Genomic DNA, 13,161 nt, shown 5'->3' on the forward strand with positions numbered 1-13,161 from the left:
CCTGCCTCAGCTTCCCGAGTAGCTGGGATTATAGGCATGTACCACCATGCCCGGCTAATTTTTATATTTTTAGTAGAGATGGGGTTTCTCCATGTTGGTCAGGCTGGTTTCGAACTCCCGACCTCAGGTGATCTGCACACCTCGCCTCAGCCTCCCAAAGTTCTGGGGTTACAGGCGTGAGCCACCGCACCCAGCCCACAACTGAAATTTTTAAGAATAACTCCCTGGCTGGGCGTGGTGGCTCACCCCATAATCCCAACACTTTGGGAGGCTGAGGCGAGGTGTGCGGATCACCTGAGGTCAGGAGTTTGAAACCAGCCTGACCAACATGGAGAAACCCCATCTCTACTAAAAATATAAAAATTAGCCGGGCATGGTGGTACATGCCTATAATCCCAGCTACTCGGGAAGCTGAGGCAGGAGAATCACTTGAACCCAGGAGGCAGAGGTTGCAGTGAGCCGAGATCGTGCCATTGCACTCCAGCCTGGGCAACAAGAGTGAAACTCCATCTCAAAAAAAAAATAAATAAATAAATAAAAATAAGAACTGCCTAATATCACAAATATTCAGTGAGTGGTTGAGTCTACAGTTGTCTCACAAATGTCATGTGAAAAAGAGATCGAGACCATTTTTTTTAACACTATGATCCAAGCAAGGTCCACACATTATGATTGGTTAACGTGTCTTTTATTTTTCTTAGAGACAGGGTCTTGCTCTGTCACCCAGGCAGAGTGCAGTGGTGCTATCATAACTCACTGTAGCCTCAAACTCCTGGGCTCAAGCCATCCTCTTGCTTATCCTCCTAAAGTGCTGGGATTACAGGAAGCAGCCACTGCGCCAGCCCTCTTTTAAACTGTAGGTTCCAATCCATCTCTTTTTTCCCTTGCAATTTTGTGTGTGTGTGTGTGTGTGTGTGTGTGTGTGTGTGTGTGTGTGTGTGTAGAAATGGGTTGTTTGTCCTTTAGAGTTTCTTATAGTTTTGATTTTGTTGATTGTACCACTTTGGTGTGATTTAATGTGTTTCCCTGCCCTCTGCATCATTTTCTGTAAATTGATAATTAGATCTTTTCTTTTATTTTTTTAGGTTCTACAGAAATTTATTTATTTATTTATTTATTTATTTCCATAGGTTTTTGGGGAACAGGTGGTATTTGATTACATTAGTAAGTTCTTTAGTGATTTTTTTGGTTTGTTTTTGTTTTTTGAGACAGGTTCTCTCTCTGCCCAGGCTGAAGTGCAGTGGCCTGATCACAACTCACTGCAGCCTTCACTTCCTGGGCTCAGGTGATCCTTTCACCTCAGCCTCCCGAGTAACTGGGACTACAGTTGTGCACCACCATGCATGGCTAATTTTTGTATTTTTTATAGAGGTGGGATTCTGCCATGCTGCCCAGCCTGGTCTCGAACTACTGGGCTTAAGCTATCCTCCTACCTTGGTCTCCCAAAGTGCTGGGATTACAGGCATGAGCCACTGCACCCAACCTATATTTTGTTTATTAAGAAATGATACTTGGACGGGCTTGGTGGCTCACACCTGTAATCCCAGCACTTTGGGAGGCCGAGGTGGGCGAATCCCCTGAGGTCAGGAGTTTGAGACCAGTCTGGCCAACGTGGTGAAACCTTGTCTCTACTAAAAATACAAAAATTAGCCAGATGCAGTGGCATGTGCCTGTAATCCCAGCTACTCGGGAGGCTGAGGCAGGAGAATCACTTGAACCTGGGAGGCGGATTTTGCAGTGAAGCAAGATTGCACCACTGCACTCCAGCATGGAGGCCTGGAGGATAGAGCGAGACTCTGTCACAAAAAAAGAAAAGAAAAGAAAAGAAAAGAATAAAAAGAAGTGATACTACAGTTGTGCTAAAAGAATAAGAATATATACATTGACATGGCCGGCTGGGCGTGGTGGCTCATGCCTGTAATCCCAGCACTTTGGGAGACCAAGGCAGGCAGATCAAGAAGTCAGGAAATCAAGACCATCCTGGCTAACATGGTGAAACCCCGTCTCTACTAAAAATACAAAAAATTAGCCAGGCGTGGTGGCAGGTGCCTGTAGTCCCAGCTACTTGGGAGGCTGAGGCAGAAGAATGATGTGAACCCGGGAGGTGGAGCTTGCAGTGAGCTGAGATGGCGCCACTGCATTCCAGCCTGGGTGACAGAGTGAGACTCCATCTCACACACAAGAAAAGAATATATACATTGACATTACAGACTGAGTAGTCATCACAATGTTCCCAATTCACAAGAAAGCAACAGTCAGAAAAATTAGAAAGCTTTTTTGAAAAAAATTTAATCACAGCAGAATTTATTCACACACACAAAATTAAAATAAAGCTACAATCACAGTAAGTTTCCACATAGCTCATTTGTAGCCAAGCAAGGAAAGCCATTTATCAATAATGAGTTAATTAAATCATGTGATGCAGAAGCCAAAGAAGTGTGTCCAGAGAAAATAAATTTGTTTAAGACTCTTATTCATCAAGAACAGCTGCTTGAAGAGTTGAGGACACTGGGATAAAAATCAATAATCAACTAAAAACAAGTCCAATGATTAAATGTGATTTTCCCTTGGCTCTTGATGAGTGGACAGATGCTACTGACACTGCTTAGCTGTTATTTATTCAAGGAGTCATTGTGAAGTTTGGAGTGAATGAAGAATCAGCTGCTATCAACAGTATGTTTGGAACAATTACATAAGATAATACTTTCAAAAAAGTTGAGAAAACACTACTTCCATACAGCCTGAAGTGGAACCTACTAAGATGTGCTACAAGTGATGGTGGTAAAGGAAACGTTGTAGTGAGGCATATTTGCAAAGCATATGAAAATGTAAGGTGTTTAAAGCCTGTGGTTATTCATTGTAATAACCATCAGTAGGTACACTGTGAAGAATATTTTAATTTATCATGTGTTATTGAACCAGTGTGTCAACAGTAAACTTCATTTGCATCTCATGGTCTTAACATTGTCAATGCTTTGAACTGAATGTTTATGTACCCCCAAAATTCATATGCTAACCCCTAATTCCAATATAGTATTTGGTGGTGTGGCCTTTGGGAAGTAATTAGGTCATGAGGGTGGATCTTTGTGAATGAGATTAGTATCATTATAAGAAGAGACACAGGCCAGGCGCAGTGGCTCAAGCCTGTAATCCCAGCACTTTGGGAGGCCGAGACAGGCGGATCACGAGGTCAGGAGTTCGAGACCATCCTGGCTAACACGGTGAAACCCCGTCTCTACTAAAAAAAAATACAAAAAACTAGCCGGGCGAGGTGGTGGGCGCCTGTAGTCCCGGCTACTCGGGAGGCTGAGGCAGGAGAATGGCGTAAAAACCCGGGAGGCGGAGCTTGCAGTGAGCTGAGATCCGGCCACTGCACTCCACCCTGGGCGACATAGCGAGACTCCGTCTCAAAAAAAAAAAAAAAAAAAAGAAGAGACACAAGAGAGCTTGCTTCTCTCTGCTCTCTGTCTTGTGAAAATATGAGAAGATAGCCATCTACATCTTGGGCTTTCCAATCTCCAGAACTGTGAAAAATACGTGTTTGTTGTTTAAGCTACCAGTCTGTGTTAATTTGTTGTAGCAGACTGAACTAAAACAGTTTTTGTTAGAAATAGAAGTTGAATATCCTGACTTGTCCTACCATACAGCAGTTCATTGACATAGTGGTGGCAAAGAGATGTTAAGATTTTCTTGAGCTCAGGGCTGAGATAGAAAATTTTCTGAACATGCCTTCAAACACATGTAATAGTTAAACTTTCTGTGTCAACTTGGATAGGCTATGGTGTCCAGTTCTTTGTTCAAACACTAGTCTACATATTGCTCTAAGGGTATCTTGTAGATATAATTAACACTTATAATCAACTGACTTTAAGTAAAGTAGATTACCCTTGATGATATGGGTAGGACTCATCCAATTAGTCAAAAGCCTTAAGAGCAAAGACTGAGGTTTCCTGGAAAAGAAAGTATTCTGCCTCAAGACTGTAACATTGAAATTCTGCCTGAGTTTCCATCCTGCTGACCTGCCCTACAAATTTCAGACTTGTCAGCCCCCACAATTGTGTGAGCTAATTCCTTAAAATAAATCTTTTTTAAAAACTTTTATTTTAAGTTTAGGGGTACATGGGCAGGTTTGTTATATAGGTAAACTGTGTGTCACCAGGGGTTTGGTATACAGATGATTTACTCACCCAGGTAATAAACATAGTACCTGATAGGTATTTTTTCTGATCTCCTTCCTCCCACCCTCCACATTCAAGTAGGCCTCATTGTCTATTGCTCCCCTCTTGGTGTATGTGTTCTCATTGTTTAGCTACCACTTACAAGTGAGAACATGGCCTTGATGAATTTAATCTAAAATTACAAGGTAAAAAGGTGCTTATTGTGAAACTTATACTACAGTAAATTTATTAAAGTTGTTTGAATCAGGTTAAGCTACTTTATATATTTCCTATCATCAAAAGCTAAAACAAGAACCAAAATCTCCATTCCCATACAAAATTTGCAGCAGATATATTTTCTGAGCTCAAACCACAGTTCTAGCAGGTTTTTTGGTCCTCAGTGCAAGTGCAAAGGAAATTTCTATATTTCAGGCCGGGCTTGGGGGCTCACGCCTATAATCCTAGCACTTTGGGAGGCCCAGGCAGGCAGATCACTTGATCCCAGGAGTTTGAGACAAGCCTGGCCAGGGTTTCTGTAGAAACCCTGTCTCTACAAAAAATACAAAACTTAGCTGTGGGTGGTGGCACATACCTACAGTCCTAGCTACTTGGGAGGCTGAGACAAGAGGATCGCTTGAACCCAGGTGGTCGAGCTGCAGTGAGCCGAGATCACACCACTGCACTCCAGCCTGGATGACAAAGTGAGACCCTGTTTCCAAAAAAAAAAAAAATTCTATATTTCATTTAACTGTGCAATTGAGGAGCTTCTACCTAACCCTCATTTGGAGGTGATTAACCTACAATGTAATGATATGCTAAAAGGCAAGGATCAAGAAAAGTATATGTATTAGCCTGTTTTCTTTTTCTTTTTTTTTTTTTTTTTTTGAGACGGAGTCTCGCTCTGTCGCCCAGGCTGGAGTGCAGTGGCGTGATCTAGGCTCACTGCAAGCTCCGCCTCCCGGGTTCACGCCATTCTCCTGCCTCAGCCTCCTAAGTAGCTGGGACTACAGGCACCCGCCACCTCGCCCGGCTAGTTTTTTGTATTTTTTAGTAGAGACGGGGTTTCAGTGTGTTAGCCAGGATGGGCTCGATCTCCTGACCTCGTGATCCACCCGTCTCGGCCTCCCAAAGTGCTGGGATTACAGGCTTGAGCCACCACGCCCGGCCCTAGCCTGTTTTCATGATGCTGATAAAGACATACCTGAGACTGAGAAGAAAAAAATGTTTAATTGGACTTACAGTTCCACATGGCTGAGGCCTCAGAATCATGGTGGGAGGTGAAAGGCATTTCTTACATGGCGGAGGCAAGAGAAAACGAGGAAGACACAAAAGCGGAAACCCCTGATAAACCCATCAGATCTTGTGAAACTGATTCACTATCACAAGAATAGGACAGGAAAGACCAGCCCCCATGATTCAATTACCTCTCCCTAGGTCCCTCCCACAACATGTGGGAATTCTGGGAAATACAATTCGAGTTGAGATTTGAATGGGGACACAGCCAAACCATACCATTCCACCCTTGGCCCCCACTTGGTTCATGTCTTTGTATTTCAAAACCAATTATGCCTTTCCAACAGTCTCCCAAAGTCTTAACTCATTTCAGCATTAACCCATAAGTCCACAGTCCAAAGTCTCATCTGAGACAAGGCAAGTTCCTTCCACCTATGAGCCTGTAAAATCAAAAGTAAGCTAGTTACTTCCTAGATACAGTTGGGGTACAGATACTAGGTAAATACAGTCATTCCAAATGGAAGAAATTGGCCAAAATAAAGGGGTTACGGGGCCCATGCAAGTCCAAAATCCAGCAGGACAGTCAAATTTTAAAGCTCCAAAATGATCTCCTTTGACTCCAGGTCTCACATCCAAGTCATGCTGATGCATAAAGTGGGTTCCCATGGTCTTGGGCAGCTCTGCCCCTGTGGGTTTTCATGGTACAGCCTCCCTCCCGCTGCTTTCATAGGCTAGAGTTGAGTGTCTGTGGCTTCTCCAGGCAAACGGTGCACGCTGTCAGTGAATCTACCATTCTAGGGTCTGGAGGACAGTGCCCTCTTCTCACAACTCCACTAGGCAGTGCCCCAGTAGGAACTTCGTGGCGGTCTCTGACCCCACATTTCCTTTCTGCACTACCCTAGCAGAGGTTCTCCATGAGGGCCCTGACCCTGCGGAAAACTTCTGCCTGATCATCCAGGCCTTTCCACACATCTTCTGAAATTTAGGTCAAGGTTCCCAAACCTCAATTCTTGACTTCTGTGTACCTGTAGGCTCAACACCACATGGAAGCTGCCAAGGCTTGGGGCTTCACAGCCCAAGCGTACATTGGCCCCTTTCAGCCATGGCTGGAGTTGCTGGGACACAGGACACCCAGTCCCTAGGCTGCACACAGCATGGGGATCTTGAGCCCAGCCTACGAACCACTTTTTCCTTCTGGGCCTCCAGGACTGTGATGGGAGGGGCTGCTGTGAAGGTGTCTGACATGGCCTGGAGATAGTTTCCCCACAGTCTTGGGGATTAACATTAGGCTCCTTGCTACTTATGCAAATTTCTGCAGCAGGCTTGAATTTCTCCTGAGAAAATGGGTTTTTCTTTTCTATCACATTGTCAGGCTGCAAATTTTCCAAACTTTTATGCTCTGCTTCCCTTATAGAACTGAATGCCTTTATCAGTATCCAAGTCACCTCTTGAATGTTTTGCTCCTTTGAAATTTCTTGTGCCAGACACCCTAAATCATCTCTCTCAAGTTCCAAGTTCCACAAATCTCTGGGGCAGGGGCAAAATGCCACCAGTGTCTTTGCTAAAACATAGCAAGAATAACTTTTGCTCCAGTTCCCAACAAGTTCCTCATCTCCATCTGAGACCACCTCAGCCTGGATCTTATTGTCCATATTGCTATCAGCATTTTGGGCAAAGCCATTCAACAAGTCTCTAGGAAGTTTCAAACTTTCCCACATTTTCCTGTCTTCATCTGAGCCCTCCAAACTGTTCCAACCTCTGCCTGTTATCCAGTTCCAAAGTCACTTCCACATTTTCGGGTATCTTTTCAGCAGCGTCTCACTCTACTGTTACCAATTTACTGTATTAGTCCGTTTTCATGCTGCTGATAAAAACATATCCCAGACTGAGAAGAAAAAAAGGTTTAATTGGACTTACAGTTCCACATGGCTGGGGAGGTCTCAGAATCACAGCAGGTGAAAGGCACTTCTTACATGGCAGTGGCAAGAGAAAATGAGGAAGAAGCAAAAGCAGAAACCCCTGATAAACCCATCAGATCTCGTGAGACTTATTCACTATCATGAGAATAGCACAGGAAAGACTGGCCCCCATGATTCAATTACTTCCCCCTAGATCCCTACCACAACACAGGGGAATTCTGGGAGATACAATTCAAGTTGAGATTTGAATGGGGACACAGCCAAACCATATAAGAATATAATAGAATTATAAAAAGCCTTCCAAGTAATGAATATACCCAATCAAAACCAGATGGTCTTGGATTGATATCAGTATTTGGCAATACCTACCTTTGTAAAGACATTTTCAAAGATGAAATATGTAAAATCTCATTGTAGATCAGCATTAACAGATGAATATTTAGGGCCAGACACAGTCTCTCATGCCTGAAATCCCACCACTTTGGGAGGCCCAGGTGGGTCAGGAGTTCAAGACCAGCCTGGTCAACATGGCGAAACCCCATCTCTACTATAAATACAAAACTTAGCCAGGCATGGTGGCATGCACCGATAGTCTCAGCTACTCAGGAGGTTGAGGCGGGAGAATCGCTTGAACCTGGGAGGCAGAGGTTGCCGTGAGCTGAGATCATGCCACTGCACTCCAGCCTGGATGACAGAGTAAAACTGTGTCTCAAAAAAAAAAAAAAAAAAAAAAGATAAACATTTGCAGTTGACTTTGATGAGGAGGAACACTAAATTTGAACCCCAATTAATCAGCAAATCTATATTACAAAAAAATTGCATTCAATTATTACTTTTTTTATGTTGTCAAAGCATACTCACCCTTCTCACCATGTGATGTCCTGCATCCCCTTGGGACTCTGCAGAGTCCCCATCAGCAAGAAGGCTCTCACCAGATGCACCCTCTTGACCCTGGACTTCCAGCCTCCAAAAATGTAAGAAATAAATATTGTTTCTTTATAAAACAAATTTGTCAATGACAATTCATGGAAATTTGTTTTATTTTTAAAGTACTTATATAATATCCTTGATTTTGTTTCTTGGCATGCAAAGCCTAAAATGTTTACTATTTGATCCTTCATAGAGTAAGTTTGCCAACCCCCGATCTAGAAGAACACCTGATAAATACATCTTGGATAGCTTATAGTGATTTCTACAAAACTCTTTTTTTTTTTTTTTTTTTTTGAGATGGAGTCTCACTCTGTCACCCAGGCTGGAGCACAGTAGTGCATGGCTCACTGCAACCCACGCCTCCCCAGTTCAAGTGATTCTCCTGCCTCAGCCTCCCGAGTAGCTGGGATTACAGGCACCCACCACCATGCCCAGCTAATTTTTGTATTTTTAGTAGAGACGGGGTTTCACCATGTTGGACAGGCTGGTCTTGAACTCCTGACCTCAAGTTGTCTACCCATTTTGACCTCCCAAAGTGCTAGGATTACAGTCATAAGCCACTATGCCTGGCCTATACAAAACTCTTGATCCACTCTGAAGTTCTTTTATTCCTGTCTTCCACTCATTAAATTACCTCTAATTCAATTCCTCAAGCCAAAACTTTACAGATCTTTTTTTTTTTTTTTTAACTTTCCCACAATCTCTATATTAATTCATCGGAATATCCTGTCAGCTCTGCCTCCAAATACAGTAGCTTTAATTCATCTACTTCTCTGCCTATCTGCTGCCTTGACCCATCTCTTGTTTGCACTACTAAAATGGTCTGATTGGTCTCCCCACTTTCACCCTTGCCCCCTAATGAGCCAATATTCACTCTAGCTAGAAGGAGTCTCTCTAAAATGTTAAAAGATTATTACTCCCCTACTTAAAACTTTTTATTGCCTTCCCATTGCACTTCCAAAGCCAAATTCTTTATCATGATGTCAAAGGCTCTATATGACCCAGCAGCATCCTACCTCTTCAACCACATCTTTTCCCTCTTTCCCTGTAGCTCTAGGTCCACTGGTCTCCGTGTTAAGCAAACCATTCTTTTTCTCTTTCTTGGCTTGTGCATCTGTTAAACACTTTAGTAAACCAGCTTCTCCCTTTTCTTTGCATGTCTGGGCCTTTATTTCCCCTTTGAATATTAGATTAATGTATATAGTATGCCCTCCTTTTCTGTTACTCTCCTCCTTATCTAGTTTATTTCATTTACAGCACTGCAGTGTAAGCTTATGAGAACAGGCACTGCCCGGGCATAGTGGCTTACATTTATAATCCCAGCACTTTGGGAGGCCAAGGCAGGCAGATCGCCTGAGTAGCCCAGGAGTTTGAGACCAGCCTGGGGAGCATGGCTGGACCCCACCTCAATTAAAAAATAATAAATATGGCCGAGTGTGGTGGCTCATGCCTGTAATCCCAGCACTTTGGAAGGCTGAGGCAGGTGGATCACTTGAGGTCAGGAGTTTGAGTCCAGCCTGGCCAAAATGGTGAATCCCTGTCCTACTAAAAATACAAAAATTAGCCGGGCGCGGTGGCTCAAGCCTGTAATCCCAGCACTTTGGGAGGCCGAGACGGGCGGATCACGAGGTCAGGAGATCGAGACCATCCTGGCTAACACGGTGAAACCCCGTCTCTACTAAAAAAATACAAAAAACTAGCCGGGCGAGGTGGCGGGCGCCTGTAGTCCCAGCTACTCGGGAGGCTGAGGCAGGAGAATGGCGTAAACCCGGGAGGCAGAGCTTGCAGTGAGCCGAGATCCGGCCACTGCACTCCAGCCTGGGCGACAGAGCGAGACTCCGTCTCAAAAAAAAAAAAAAAAAAAGAAAATACAAAAATTAGCTGGGCATGGTGGCACATGCCTGTAATCCCAGCTACTCAGGAGGCTGAGGCAGGAGAATTGCTTGAACCTGGGAGGCGGAGGTTGCAGTGAGCCTCGATGGCGCCATTGCACTCCAGCCTGGGCAACAAAGCGAGACTCTATCTCAAATAATAATAATAATAAATTAATAAATAAAAAGAACAGGGACTGATCATTGTGCCTAGAGCAGTGCCCACACATGAGTAACACTAGATAGTTGGCATGTATGTTTTTTCTCAACTTTTATTTTTTATTTTAATGGCTGCTCCATAGACAGAGCAGGGCTATTCCATAGGCAGAACAGCCTAAACTTTCATTTTAGATAGAGGGGGTACATATGCAGGTTTGTTACATGGGTATATGGCACTCAGATACTGAGTGGAGTACCCAATAGATAGGCTTTCGACTCACACCCCCTTCCAAATGCAATTACTTATTGAATAAAGGAAATTGAAAAATATGGGGAATCAAGAGCTATCAGAGCACATAGCAGAGGTCCTACCCTGGTCCCATGGTCAAGATTTCTAGATGAAGTGAGGTTTAAACCAGTATCTGAAGAGCAGGAATTATTCCACTGACGGGAAACTATACTAGGTAGAGAGATGAGCATGAGAAGCAGGAAAAGCCAAAGCCTGGGACCAGTAACTGGGACCAGATCACTCGGACCTCATGAAAGAGCAAGAGGAAGCCAATGAAAGGTTTAAGCTGGAGAGTGGTGAAACATTAATTTTTGCTTTAGAAAGATTACTCTGGTCCTAGTGCATAGGGTGAAATACAGAGGGAAGCAAGACAGGAGACAAAGAACCAGTTAGGAGGTTGTAGTGGCAGAAGTGGGTAAGGAGTGCATCAATGTGAAATATTTAGGAGATAGCTTTGGTAGGACAGGTATGGGAGGTGAGAGAGCTGCTGGCAAGGAACCCTCCCAGGTTTAAACCTTGGGCATTTGGGTTGATGATGGAACCATTACCAAATCTGGAAACAACAGAGGAGAGCTGGCTAGAGGTGGGGTGGAGTACTTTAGACATGTTGAGCTTGAGATGTCTATGGCATACGGCTGGTTTAAACGTCTTGTCTCTTAAAGACATCATCCAGAGTTCAAGCCCCTATGATGCCTTCTGCTCTTTTCTTCAGTGTCTGGTATACAGCAGGCATTCATTGTTGAAAAAAGAAAGGAAAGAAGGAAGAAATCCAAGTGGGTTTGGGGCCCAGTAAAACTAGAGGTATAAAATTAAAGGTTGGCTGAGTGTAGTGGCTCATGCCTGTAATCCCAGCACTTTGGAAGGACGAGGCAGACAGATCACCTGAGGGCAGGAGTTCGAGACCGGCCTGGCCAACATGGTGAAACTCCGTCTTTACTAAAAATACAAAAATTAGCCAGGCGTGGTGGCAGGCACCTATAATCCCAGCTATTCGGGAGGCTGAGGCAGGAGAATCGCTTGAATCTAGGAGGTGGAAGTTACAGTGAGGTGAGATGGCACCATTGCACACCAGCATGGGCAACAGGGCAAGACTCTGTCTCAAATAATAATAATGATAATAATAAAATTTAAAGAAATACATTAAATTAAAGGTCATCACTATTTAAATGGTTCAACTCGGAAGAGTGGATAAAGTCACCCAGGAATTTCAACATGAGTTCTGCATAGGGGAAAAAAAAAATCACCCCAAGAGTGTGTAAATTTAGAAGAGGGCATAAAGGACCCTGAAGAACTGTAGCATTTATGAGATAGGTAATGATAATGATAATATGTAATCCTTACTAAATACTATGTGCCTCATTTCTAATTTTGTTGAAAATATTTTACCCCTTCACTAGAAATGTTTCCATTTCATCTAGAAATCTCCCAATTATTAGGTCAGGCTAGGACCTCTGCTATGTGCTCTGATAGCTCTTATTTCCCCCATCTTGCAATTTTCTTTATTATGAACGTGATCCCTCCCTGGGAGAACTGATCGCAGTAAAGGTGTGGGGAACTGATGACTACTGGTCTCACTCATAATAACAGCTAACACTTACTGAGTGATTACTGTGTGCAAGGCACTGTTCTAAGTATTTTACATGTATTAATTCTCACTACCCTATGAGCACGGTTAAACGTAATGAGGAACTACAGAGACAGAGAGGGTAAAGATAAAGGAGAGAGGTGATAATTAAAAGAGCAAAGGCTCTGGGAATGGGGCTATCCTTTGACAACAGATTGGACATCTCCTCCACTGCATCTTCTGAAGAACAGAGGCAGAGAGGTAACAAGTTTATTTGTGTAAACCAAAATCTTTAATTTCTGCACTTGTTTTCTGTATAATACCTACAAACAAAAACAAAACTCTAACAAGCTATTGTAATTGGTTTGATACCAGTAAGGACAAAGTGTCATGGGTATTAAGGAGAGTCAGGAAACAATTCTGCCTTACATCCAGCAGGCAGAGGTGGAAGTTGGGCAACTTCAGCACCCATTAAGTAGCAAGTATACCTGAGGCTTTGGGATCCCAAAATGTGTAACATATGGAGATTGTCCAGTGTGTCTCTGTTGCTGTGGCCTGGCCAGAACCCATTCTCCACTTTTCTGTCCTAGGACTTCAATTGCCTTTGAGGATTTCATGCCCACTTTGTTGCCATCTTGATGGACTATATCATCAAGGTGCTCTGGCTAGAGGGTGGTCATGAGGCTTAAGTTCTTTCCCTGGGAAATTTTATCTTGAGATGAGTGACACAAGAAACAAGAATGGGTCATCATCCCAAACCGTATGCCTTGGAGTTCCTGCTCCATGGATCCCCGACGCTGACCCAGGTCTTATCCTTCTGATGGCTGGTCCTTTGGCCCTTCTTTCAATTCCAGGAGCCACCCCACATCCTGCCATAAATTCCTCTTCTGATGAGGTTAGCCAGAACCAGCTTCCAGTGCTTGCAACCAAAGGATCCTGGCCAATGGATATAGCCACCCATAGAATATGTGTCAAGAATAGCTGATGGATGGGACTGTAGCAGATCCAAGATAGGTTGACCCCTCCTCATCCCCTTTCC

This window comes from Macaca mulatta, chromosome 4 (assembly GCF_049350105.2).
Source record: "Macaca mulatta isolate MMU2019108-1 chromosome 4, T2T-MMU8v2.0, whole genome shotgun sequence".
NCBI lineage: Eukaryota > Metazoa > Chordata > Mammalia > Primates > Cercopithecidae > Macaca > Macaca mulatta.